Raw genomic sequence first — 13,120 nt, forward strand, 5'->3', positions numbered from 1 at the left:
GCATAAATTTTTGTGTGTTGATTTTACGCTTCAAACAGACAATGAAAGTGAAGTGCATAATCATGATGTTAGTATGTTTGATATCTCAGATATAAAATTATATTGTGAAGATAAATTATCATGTGAGGATCATTCTGCAGGAAGTGAGCCAATCCTAAATATGGACACTTCTCTTTTGGATAATACAGTGTCTTCTGATCATAACCAATTGGCTCAATCTTATCCACAGGTTCGACTTGACTCTTCAGAGGTACCTTCTAATATTATCTTTGATAATACTAATGTAGATGAAACTAATCATGAACTTGTTTCTCTTGATCCTACCCTTGATAATACTAATTTAGATGAAACTGATCATGAAATTGATTCGTGTCTGCGTGAAACTACCAACGCACCAAACACTGAGTCTACTACTATTCAATATAATCTTCCACCCTGTTCTAACCATGGTCAACCTCCTGCTAAATATGAAAACCTCCAAGTATGTGTCATCTCACAGGTTATCTCAATCATATGCATAATTTGTATCTCAATTATCTTCATTTTTTTATTTCTAGTATATATAAGAAACTTTGGCAGATCCTAGATGGACCAAAACAATGGTTGATGAGATGGCAACTTTAGAAAGAAACAACACTTGAGACCTTATGTCCTTACCAAAAGGAAAGAAAATTGTGAGCTGCAAATGGGTATTTACAATTAAGCATAAAGATGATGGAACTATTGAGAGGTATAAAGCACGACTCGTGGCTAAAGGTTACACTCAGTCTTATGGTGTAGATTACCAAGAGACGTTCGCACCGATAGCCTAGCTCAACATTGAGAATACTTTTGTCGCTAGCAGCAGACCAAGATTGACCTCTTCTACAATTTGATGTGAAAAATGTTTTCTTACATGGAGAAATTTTAGAAGAAATTTATATGGATTCTCCACCATGCTTGACAAATTCAATTGGAATGAAGGTTTGTAAATTAAAGAATGCCCTATATGAATTAAAACAATCACCAAGAGAATGGTTTGAAAGGTTTACCAAGTCTATAAAGACTTTTTATTATAGAGCAAGCAACTTTGATCACACCTTATTTTTGAAGAGATGAAAAGGAAAAAATACATATTTTATTATATATGTAAATGACATGATTGTTACAGAAATTACCAAGATGAGATTTCTAGTTTACAATAATACCTTGTATCTAAATTTGAGATGAAACAACTTGAAAACCTCAAATATTTTTTGGGCATTAAAGTAGCTAGATCAAAACATGGTATTTTTTTGTGCCAAAGAAAATATACTATTGACTTACTATTGGAAACTGGGCTGCTTGGGAGTAAACCAGTTGATACACCAATTGAACAAAATCATAAATCTTTAAATGCTCAAATTCAGCAAGCATAGACAAAGGGAGATGCCAAAGGCAGGTACGAAAATTAATATATTCATCCCATACACGTCCAGATATTACCTATGCAGTGAATGTTGTTAGTCAATTTATGCATGACCCACAAAAGCTTCATATGGATGTTGTTGAGAGGATTTTGAGATATTTGAAGTCCACCCTTGGAAAAGGAATTTTGCTATCAAATAATAGAAAGTTAAAGGTAGAAGGGTATACTGATACAGATTGGGTAGGTTCAAAAGATGATAAAAGATCTATCTCTGGATACTTTACTTTTGTAGGAGAGAATCTTGTATAGAGGAGTAAAAAACAACCTATAATAGCAAGATCTAGTGCTGAAGCAGAATTCAGAGGCATGACACTAGGTGTATGTGAACTGTTGTGGATTAAAAATGTGTTATTAGATTTGGGCTTTAAACCAAATGAAACTATGAGTTTGTATTGTAACAATACGTCGGCTATAACAATTGCTCACAATCTTGTGCAACATGATAGAATAAAGCATGTGGAGATTGATAGACATTTCATTAAAGAGAAGCTTGAAGCTGAAATAATTTCCTTTCCCTTTATAAGATCAAAAATTACAATTTGTTGATGTTCTCACTAAAGGAGTGTCAAGCAGAGTGTTTAATAAGTCTCTATTCAAGTTGGAAATGTGTGATGTCCATGCACCAACTTAAGTGAGGGTGTTAAGATATGTCAAATATTTTGTTAGCTATAATTTAGACATTATTATAATTTGTGCAAATGTCATTCCTTTAATAGATGAGGAATCATAAGACCCTTGTTTGTATATATATAAGGTACACTAATTTTTGAAATAATATATCAGATTTATTCTTTAAATATTTTAATAGCTTTGATACCAAAGTGAGCTCAAGTTTGATAATTCAGATATTAAATACGTAATAAATACAATCACTTATCTCTTTTTGGACGGACTGTTCTCTTGATCGCACGATCACAAAGATTGTCCATGAAAATATTTGATCAATGATTAACCGTCTGATGTGTGACTGACCAAACAGTACATATATAATACATAAAAGAAATACTAGTTTGTAACAACTTATTGTTATTTTTAATTAGATTATTTTATTGAATAAAATAATTTCATTAGAGTAAAAATATAAATTGCTAATTATATAAACCCTCACACGATGTCTCCACAAATTGCATTATCTCTTTGCTCCAAATAACCGTCGTATAATAATTTATAAATGATATAGGTATTTGACATCATTAAATCTTGGATTAAGAAAAAGATAATAAATAAATAAAATGAGAAAAAAACTTGTAAAAATTATTGAAGAATGTAATTAGTTTTACATATTAAAATATATTTTAATTAATAAAATTATATGAATAACATTTTATTTTTATCATAAAAGAAATTTAAAATAAAATACAATGTGAGTTAAAATAAAATATGAGTTATTATTTAGAATGAAAATAAAGTCAAAAAAATAAAACTATATTAAAATAAAATGAGATTGGATAGAAATTAAATTGAAATAACTTCTTGGTAAAATATTAGTTTAAATAAAATTATTATTATTTTTATTTAATGTATACATTATTATTTATAGTTATTATGGTTTTATTATAGTATATTATATTATATTAGTTACTGTATGTATAAATTATTATTATTTTATTATATATCTTGATAGCAAAATAAGAGTGAAAGAGTGAAATGAAAAATTAATGGAATTAACATTAAACTAAAGTTGACACTTTTTTTTAAACGGAGATAAGTAAACATACAAGTAGGAATTATCCGAACAATTATATCTATTTTAAATTGATAAAACTTGTGAATAAATAAAAATAAAATAGTTGAAATTTATTTATAATATTGTTCAAAGAGACATATTCATTTTAATTGAAATTATATTTCCTAAATTTAGAAAATAAATTTTGCAACTATCAATACATACAATACATACGTATACTAACACACTCAAATAAGTATTTCCTTTCTATATATTTTTATATATTGTTTCTTTTTTTTACTACACCTATTAATTTATTATCTAAAAACAATACACTATTTGCCAAGAATTACAGGCAACATTTCAAAACAAAACTATTTTGTTTCATTTTTCCTTAATAATATTATTGCACTTATCATATAAAATGGAAAATGAGAGACCAAACGACGAATAAAGAGACCAGACGACTAAGTTTTATGTCCAATCGACCATAAAAGAAAGACGAATCAAATAATTAATTATAAAATTATCATATTAAACCGAATTAAAAAATAACCATTATGAAATTGTTATTAAAGTAAAAGACTCATCTAAAGGTTTATAAATATAAAGTGTATATAAGACATTAAATATTTTTTAATTTTATATTTATTAAACTCTCTCTTAATTAAATACTAATTTGAACGGCGTCTTTTACATATAATTTTGAACTAATCAAATAAAAGAGAAAAGAATCAGAAAAAAATATATTAAATAATGAACCATATAAAAACAAAATAAACAAATGTTAATGTATCCTTAAGACCTATTACTGAATAATATATATTCATTATGCTATAAAATCTGTAAGTTGTGAGAAGCAAAAGAAGAGAGATTTGGATGGCCAATCCTATTGTCATGTGTTTGAACAGATAAAATTATTGGATGGACATTCATGTTGGTTATGATTATAGCCATAAAATAAATAGACAACTTCCGTAGGATAGGGAATTTATGTGAATCCCTTTGGTTAATTGGATATATCTCCTTCCTTCATGATTTTTTTTTTCAATTATTAAAATCACGTATCAAGCATGAAAATGACTTCATTAATTATGCATAAAAAGAAATAACCTACCAAATTCCATCCATGATAGTTGTTACATAAAACAATAATCTAATTTGGAAACCTACAAAAGGAATAACATACTAATCCGTTTAACACAAATTAGGTCTAATTTTTATTCTTTTGCTACTAAAAAAGTACATAGATCACGTTTTTTTTATATTAGGTCTAATTTTTATTCTTTTGCTACTAAAAAAATACATAGATCACGTTTTTTTTTTCATAGACCGTGCTTTTTAAGCATTGTTTATTAATACACAATACTTTTAAAAAAAGCGCTATATATTGGCAAACACTAATAGACAACATTTATTTGAAAAATATTGTCTATTGGTGTCTATCAATAAACAACGCTTATTTTAAAAAGCGTTGTCTATTGACAACACCAATAGTCATTATTTTTTCAAATAAGCATAGTCTATGATTCAACTTTTTTGAAAAAAAGTTATTTTAATTTCTCAATAGACAACGTTTTTCCATATAAGCGTTGTCTATTGTCAAACTTTTTTAAAAAATAATTTATTTAATTTTTCAATAAGCATAATTTTTTCAAACCTATATATATATATATATATATATATATATATATATATATATATATTGGTTCGATACATACAACCACATAATCCAATTCTCAACCTTTAACATATCAAATAATACAATATCTAATATCAACACTGAATACTCTATTACATCAAGCAACTTAAATTGAAACCATAAAATTGCACCAAATAACATAGTGAGAAACAAACAGAAATGCATTAATAATACACAATTTTCTAAAAAATGATTCCTCATTATTTTAGTGTATGACTATGTAATCGCTTAGAGTACTAACCTATAAGCATATATACAATAATAACATACTAGCCTATAAGCATTTACTAATGACATAAAAACATTAATCTTCCCTAATTTCAATTATTTGATTGTTAGAATATTGTTGACATTTACAACTAAGAAAATACTACAACAAAGGAAAATTACATAAAATTAGCCAATGACAATTCTACTACAATTAATTATGTATAGAATCAAGATAAGTTATATTTGTTGGGATTTTTCCTCCTTCACAATATGTGATAATTTTCTTCATATAACGACAAATGTAATACCCACAATCATTGTCCTTAAGTTATTTTGGACACTAGAAAACCAAAAGTAGAAAACGTTAGTATAATTGGTATGAATATATTTATGTATGCATGAATGTGAGGCATAGATTGAACAAAAAATACAAATCCAAAAATAGACATTACAACAAGTAGAAACCATACAAAACTCACATTTAAACACAAACTGGTAAAAAAGGCTACTTTATTGGTGAATCGGTTTATGACTTATTTTATATTATCATAATAATTTAAAAGCACTAATCATATGAAATAAACAATTGTAATGTATCTTTATTGGTGTCCACTCGATATTGTTTAACTTAGACTTTGAAATCATGTATTCTCTTTGAGCTCGATAAGTTTGTATAATCCTAATTAATACATAAGTTTAAAGCATATCTATAAGTAAAAACAATACAACTAAAAATATACATATATGTGAATCACACTATTCTTACATGTCAAACAACTTTTTCAAACCTTGTCTCATATTGATGTCTACACTCAATGGCTCAAGATAATGAATTATCTCTAGTTTAAGATTAATTTCGAACGAGATCCAATCTTGCCTAAAATATGAAATAATCTAACAAAATTAGAATTCGTGCATTTAACTTTAAAAATAATACATTAATAAAGTTGGGAAGTAAAGTATTACCATGTATTGAGAGGTATAATAACAAACTTATCAATCACCCATTATAAAAAAAAGAGAAACTATCTTTTGGATTCTCTTTCATTGATAGTTTGTGTGTTGTGATTTAGGGTAATAAAAAAATATCTTATCATTTGACTTAATAAGATTTTCATATAGGAAATTTTTTAAAGGAAGTTTCTTTTAATTTTTAAAATAAAAGTAAATCATAAATAATACTTATTTAAATAAACGTTATCTATTGATATTGATGTTATATTGTCACAATACGTAACACTTTTTTTAAAAAATCTATTAAAATCTCAATAGACAACGCTTTTTCGAAAAAGCATTGTTTATAGGTCCATTTTAAATTATTAAATAATAAAATAGTAAAAATTAATAATAGACAACACATTAATACCACAATAGTATTTATTTTTTCGTGTTTTCATTTATAGTGTTTATATAAATCAGTGTTGTCTATTTGCAAGTTTATAATAGTATTTTTATTTATTACATGTTTTTTCTACTATTGATTAAAAACTAAAAATGATTATACATAACGTAAATTACCTCAACAGGAGAAATAAAAAAACTGAAAAATTAAATATTAAATTTAATTACACCAAAAAATTATTTATCACTTAAAATTTATAGTATTTAATGGCTTTTTTTTTCTAGCATTGTCAATTTTCGTGGGTGAATTTAGTGGAAACAAGTTTTATGTTGAAAATAAAAAAGGTTCAAAATGTTGTCTAAGAAAAAGCTCTGTATTTAATAATGACAACATTAATTTACATTTGAGAATTGTGCTATTATTATTATTATTAATAATAATAATAAAAGAAGGAGAAACTAACAATATATTGCAGATAAACGAGGAACACGTTGCTATTTTATAACTTCAACCTATGCCTAGAAAAGTCTTTATCATCATTAAGTACATCTAAAAATAGTGTATAGTTTACAAATATACATACATATATGAAATATAAATTTAAATACAAAATGTAAATGCTTAAAACTTTTAGTTTCGAAAAAGTAATTTAGTAATATTGACTGAAATAATGGGCGTAGTTAAAAATACTAATACCATATTTCTAAATGTTTTAAGTATATTTTTTATCTATTAAATTTAATATAAAATTAAACATTCTTATGTATGTTGTTAAAAGATAATTTTTTGAAATACTTTTTTTTTCAGTTGGGTTGAGATCTCTAACCCAAAGCATTTAAAGTTGTCAATTCCATCATCCAGTTGCTTTATTCTTTCTTTCTCTTCTCCTTGTCCTAGCCGTGGGGGAGAGTGCATGCAAAAGACACTCTGACACTTAAGTCAGTGACCTTGCATAATAATCTTGTAATAAATATTAGTAGTTAGAGTCTCATACTTGTGTTTTTTGTCAGATATATTTATAAATATTATAAAAAGCTTACCATTAGGTCTAACTTATTTACTACCAATAAATGATATTATTAATATTATTTGTCAATCAATTACTATTATTCTCGTTAACTGTCCATTGACAACTATTATTGCTTAGATTAATGGTCATTATTGACTATTCCAGATCGATCGGTCATTTTCTTGTTAGAGGGTTGACCGCCTGATCTTTGATTGACCGGTAGTCATACAATACACTTTTATATTAATAAACTAACCTTAAGTTTTAAATTCTAAAAAATCAATTATTAATTTTAATTAGTAGTTAACTTTTCAGCTTGTGAGTTATATAACTTTTTCAACCAATTATTATTTTTAATTAGTAGTTAACTTTTCAGCTCGTGAGTTATATAACTTTTTCAACCATAGAGTATATGTATTGCTCAGAAGCGTCCACGTCTCTGTATAGATTCAGTTAGTTGCATGAAGGAATATATCGAAAACATTAACGTGTGGTATACACGATATATCAAAAAGCAAACTCACATATTACACATGTGGTATAAATTTCTATCAAAAGAAAAAGACATATCATAAGACAACTCTCTTCAATAAGTTTTTTCTTAAATATTTTAGAAAATCACTAAAAAATATTTTTAAAGTTATATAGAAATAAATTTTATAAAATAGTTTATACATAGATTAATTTTCAGCTTATAAAAACTGTTTGCTTCTTATTTATTTGTCATATAAAAATTATATAAGAAATTTCTCCAAATAAACTTATTAAAAAGATAATGTCATTAAAATGGCAGAAGAATTACCATCGGAAGTTCTTGATTCCTATGATTTAACAACTCTTAATTCCTCCTCCGTATATTTATTGACTCTTAATATGCTAATCAGGTAATGTGTGGTAAAAGATTAAGTAGTCATCTATGTAGACATGAGGTAAGAAGTTATGTGTTGTGCATGCGTAATAAATTTTAATTATTTTCTACAAATAAATTAATGCATTAGTTTTTTAACAAACCACAAACAATTAATTTTTAGTATTCTTAGTATTAATGTGTTTCGGTTGTGTTCTAGAAAAAAATACAAGAGTCCGATTAATCAGAAGTATTTTATCATCTTCCTCCTTCAAGGTTTTTTTTATGTTTATTTTTCTTATAGTTTGAATTATTTTTTCTTTGAATGCTCATTAAATTTCTCAGTTTAATTTATGTATCTTGTTATGTCTTGAACCGTATGAGTTATTAACTTTAAACTCCTTATTTATTATTTTATATTTTCATCATAACAATTCTATTCACATTAGATTAAAGACAAAATCAATACTAAGCCTAACAAACTAATCCATCTTGGATAGTTAAAAACTAGATCGATCTTTGACCTAACAATTAATTGGTCTTCAAGAGTAAAAGACTATATTGATCTTGGGTCTAACACTACATAGCCCTTTAGCCTTCGGTATAAAAGACTACAAAGACTATAAAGACTATACAATGTAAAGAAACACTCCTTTATCATTTGGTATTAGACCTAATGATGTTATAAGCTTTTGTCCTACCATCACATCTACAATCAACGATAAAAATTTTGACTCTTAGTCATGTTTTACAAAATATCGGTAAAGAAACACTCCTTTATCAATTAGTATTGGATTTAATGATGTGATCAACATTTTTCCTGCCACCACATCTACAAGCAATGATAGAAAATTTGACTCTTAGTCACGTTTTACAAAATATCGGTAAAGAAACACTCCTTTATCAATCAATATTGGGTCTAATGATGTGATCGACATTTTTCTTACCACCACATCTACAAGTAACAATAAAAAAAAATTGACTCTTAGTCGCGTTTTAAAAAATATTGGTAAAATTGCTTACTTGGGTCTTACAAATGAGTGATCACATTTTTTTCCTTACTCATTTTACAAGTAAGAGATCAACATTCGGCTTATTGACCCAACCGACATTGGACCTAACACCAACTAGCCCTTATTCCCTTTTTTGAATAGACACCTCGATCAATTAGCGATCAATGTAAATTATAATCAGATGTTGAACACTTACGTTAATGTTTATAAATCAAAAATTTTCTAAGATACCTGAAATTCACATTAATGTTGTTTGACCAAATGATATGCAAGTAGCTTAATCAAATGATACATTATCATCTTAAATCGATTAGATGATACTTAATGGATGATACCTTGATAGGATGATACTTGTTCATCATATTACAAATTAGATGGTACTTGATCATTTTTATACTTTAGAATGATACTTGATCATTTTGTTATTGATCTGATTATACTTGATCATCTTAGGATGATGCATAATAATCTTTTTTTCCGATTACATGAATCTTTCTCCTTTAAGATGATACATGACCTTTTTCCTTTAAGATCATACTTAATCATCTTTTCACCGACTAGATGATACTTGATCATCATTTAACTGATCGGATGATTCTTGATCATCACTTTTGGGATAATATTTGATAATCTTTCTTCTTTAGGATGATACACTATCATCATTCTATTGATCGAATGATTCTTCATTACTATTTTACCGATTGGATTCTTGATCATCATTTGGGATAATATTTTATCATCTTTCTTCTTTTACTATCATAGGGTTCCTTTTACCTTTGTTTAATAGTGCAAATCATCTTACGTCTCCTTTTTTTCTTTATGGGCACCTTAATTAATGTCTGAAAAGTAACCTTTCAATTTTGATTTTGCAGTTTCTGACAGAGGATTTGACGTCTGGTCTGAGGGGCTGACGTCTATGTCGTAAAAAAAATTAGTATTGACACTTAAAATAAGGTATTTTTTGACCTTTTTGATGTCCGTGGAAGAGGGAGCCGACATTAAATTTGAGTTAGACGTTGTGGATTGTAGCCGACATGTAAAGGCAATAAAATAATGACTTTTCAGTTCTGTATGCAGGCCATTTGACGTCTGAACCTAGAGGAGCTACGTTGTACCTTATTTGATTTCGGAAACTTCTCTAACCGACTTCTATAATGACATTTTATTTACAAAACTGTCACCGATAATTTTTTACGGTATATTTTTTTTCGTTAGACGTTAAACATGTAACGTTAAACACTATTTCTATACTAGTGTTACATCGTGACTTTTATCATTTTCTTCCACGAAATGTAAAATATTAACGACCTTTAAAAATCAATAAAAAAGAGATTAAACTATCATAAAAAAAGTAAACAAAAACAAAATGTTTATGGAATTTTCCTGTTAGTCATCTCCCGTCATTCCGGTTTTTTGACCGTTTCATAAAATTAATTATTAAAATTTTATATACTTCCATATTTCCTCTTTCTTTTTTTTACTATTTGGATTTTAAATGGTTTTAAATTTTTAATTATTGTTTTAACATTTTAATGCAACATTAATTATTTTTACTATTATTTAATACTAAATTAATGAAATATTTATTTATTATTTTTTATTGTAAACATGATACAAACTCCTCATGATATTGTTATTAAAAAAATACTCAAATTAATTAAGATACTTATCTTTTTATCACATCCAATTGTCTTACATGATTTAAAAGTTAATGTTTAAAATAATTTAAATATTTATTTATTGTTCCATCATTTCAAACATCTTTTATAAACAAAACTATAATTTCAAAATAGACAATATCTTTAAAACGAAGTCGACTTAGAATAAGAACAGTGTATTTATAGACTTTTTCAAAATATATATATATATATATATATATATATATATATATATATATATATATATATATATATATATATTGAAAATATGGAATATAATTATTTATTGTTATTTTCCATCTTTGTAATATAAATTTTTGGATGCAAATTTCAGTATATATGTTACTTGAAGGGAAAGAGATAAAAAAATTCATATTAACATATTGAGATAGAAGGAGAGTATAAATTTTTAGTTCAAACATTTTAAAAATTGCAATCAAATCCATAACTGCCTCGTTTCTATTCCAATAAACAATATATAAATATAAATGAAAAAGTAAAAAAAAAAACTAAAAACTATTCCATTGAGATTAATATAATATCTCTTGATTTAATTTTATTAAAATTATTTTTTTAATAAAATAATTACATATTATAATTTTTAACACGTTTGAGTCAATTTGCTTAAAAAAATAGAATTTATGCTTTTTCTTTAAGAAACATTTAGAAGTAGTAGAATAAAGAGAATATATTTTAAGAAACATGGAGATGAATACTGAATTAGCTTCTGTTTATGTCAAAATTATTTAAAAGTAAATAATTTTTTAACACAAAAAGCATATCTATAATTGGTATGTTTCTTTCTAAAACAATAATATACGACACAAAAGAAAGAGAAGTATTATTTAATTATTACTTTTAAAACAATAATTTGACTAAATTATACTTTTCGTCTTATATGATGATTATAAAGTGTAAATGTCATAATATCATATCATATATAAACGTCTTCTCCACTTATAATTATAAAATAGACTTCATTAAGTTTTCATGAGATAAATTTGGAAATTTTTTTATTTATTTTTTTATTAAATTTTTGTGATTAATTGAGTTATTAACATTTTAAAAAATTTCAATTGAGTCACTGATATTATATATATTTTTTTGTAATTTATACTATGTAATTAGAATGGTTAACTAATTCATAATTTTTAGGTCAGGTTTAATCCTATTTTAAAAAAGTTTTTTTAGGAGGTCTTTTTAAGTAGAGACAAAAAAAAAATCATAATTCCTAAAAGTCTTTCTTAAATAGGTTAGGATTAAAATTAAAATAAGTTTCATTTTATTACAAAATTTTAATTAATTTTTAAAAGGAATATAATTTATGTACACATATAATATTAAAAATTTTAATTGATAATCTAATATGTTATAATTTTATTATATTTAAATTAATATTTTTATATCATACTTATTATTATATTATATTAAATAAAAGATATAATATATAATTTAATATAATTATTAACTATAATTTATTTATTAATTTTTTTAATTTTATAATGAATAAAACATATAGCATTTCATAATAAAGTCTCATCATGACAAAAGAAATATGAGAATATTTTATTAATTATGATAAAATTTACATATCTTGCATAGTCACATTATTAAAATATCATCACATTTTCATATTCCTTTTACAAGAGATTATAATAACGAGATGTCTCTTAAGGATTATATTTAACTAATATTATTCTTAATTTCATAATTTTATAATATTATAATTTTAATTAGCTTTAAGAATAATTCTTGTTAAATATAACAAATTCTTGAAAAAAATTCTCATCATTATCTTGTAACAAAATATTATATGATGATATTTAAGCGAGATAATGTTGCAAAACAACTATCATGTTATATAGGTAATGGGAAAATCTAATTATAGAAACTCAATTGATAAATTTTAAAACTTTTTGTAGTCAATATGAAAATTTAATAAGAACTCAATTGTAAATTTTTAAATTTCACAAAACTTAATTAAACCTATAAAATATTATTAACTTTGTGTGAAAATTGAAATGTAATGCATAATATATAATAAGTTTCAGAGGATTCAAGCAAATAAAATAAGTATTATAATTTTTTTTGTCATATTTAAACTGTATTATTTTCTGAAAACTCTCTTCAACCATAGTTGGGTTTGAGAGCAGGGCGGTGCTAAACATAGTTTTCAGTTTTCTATTTTATACACCTCAACCGTGTAACATGCGAGGCCAGAGTCAA

This window comes from Vigna angularis, chromosome 1 (genome assembly GCF_016808095.1).
Source record: "Vigna angularis cultivar LongXiaoDou No.4 chromosome 1, ASM1680809v1, whole genome shotgun sequence".
Lineage (NCBI taxonomy): Eukaryota > Viridiplantae > Streptophyta > Magnoliopsida > Fabales > Fabaceae > Vigna > Vigna angularis.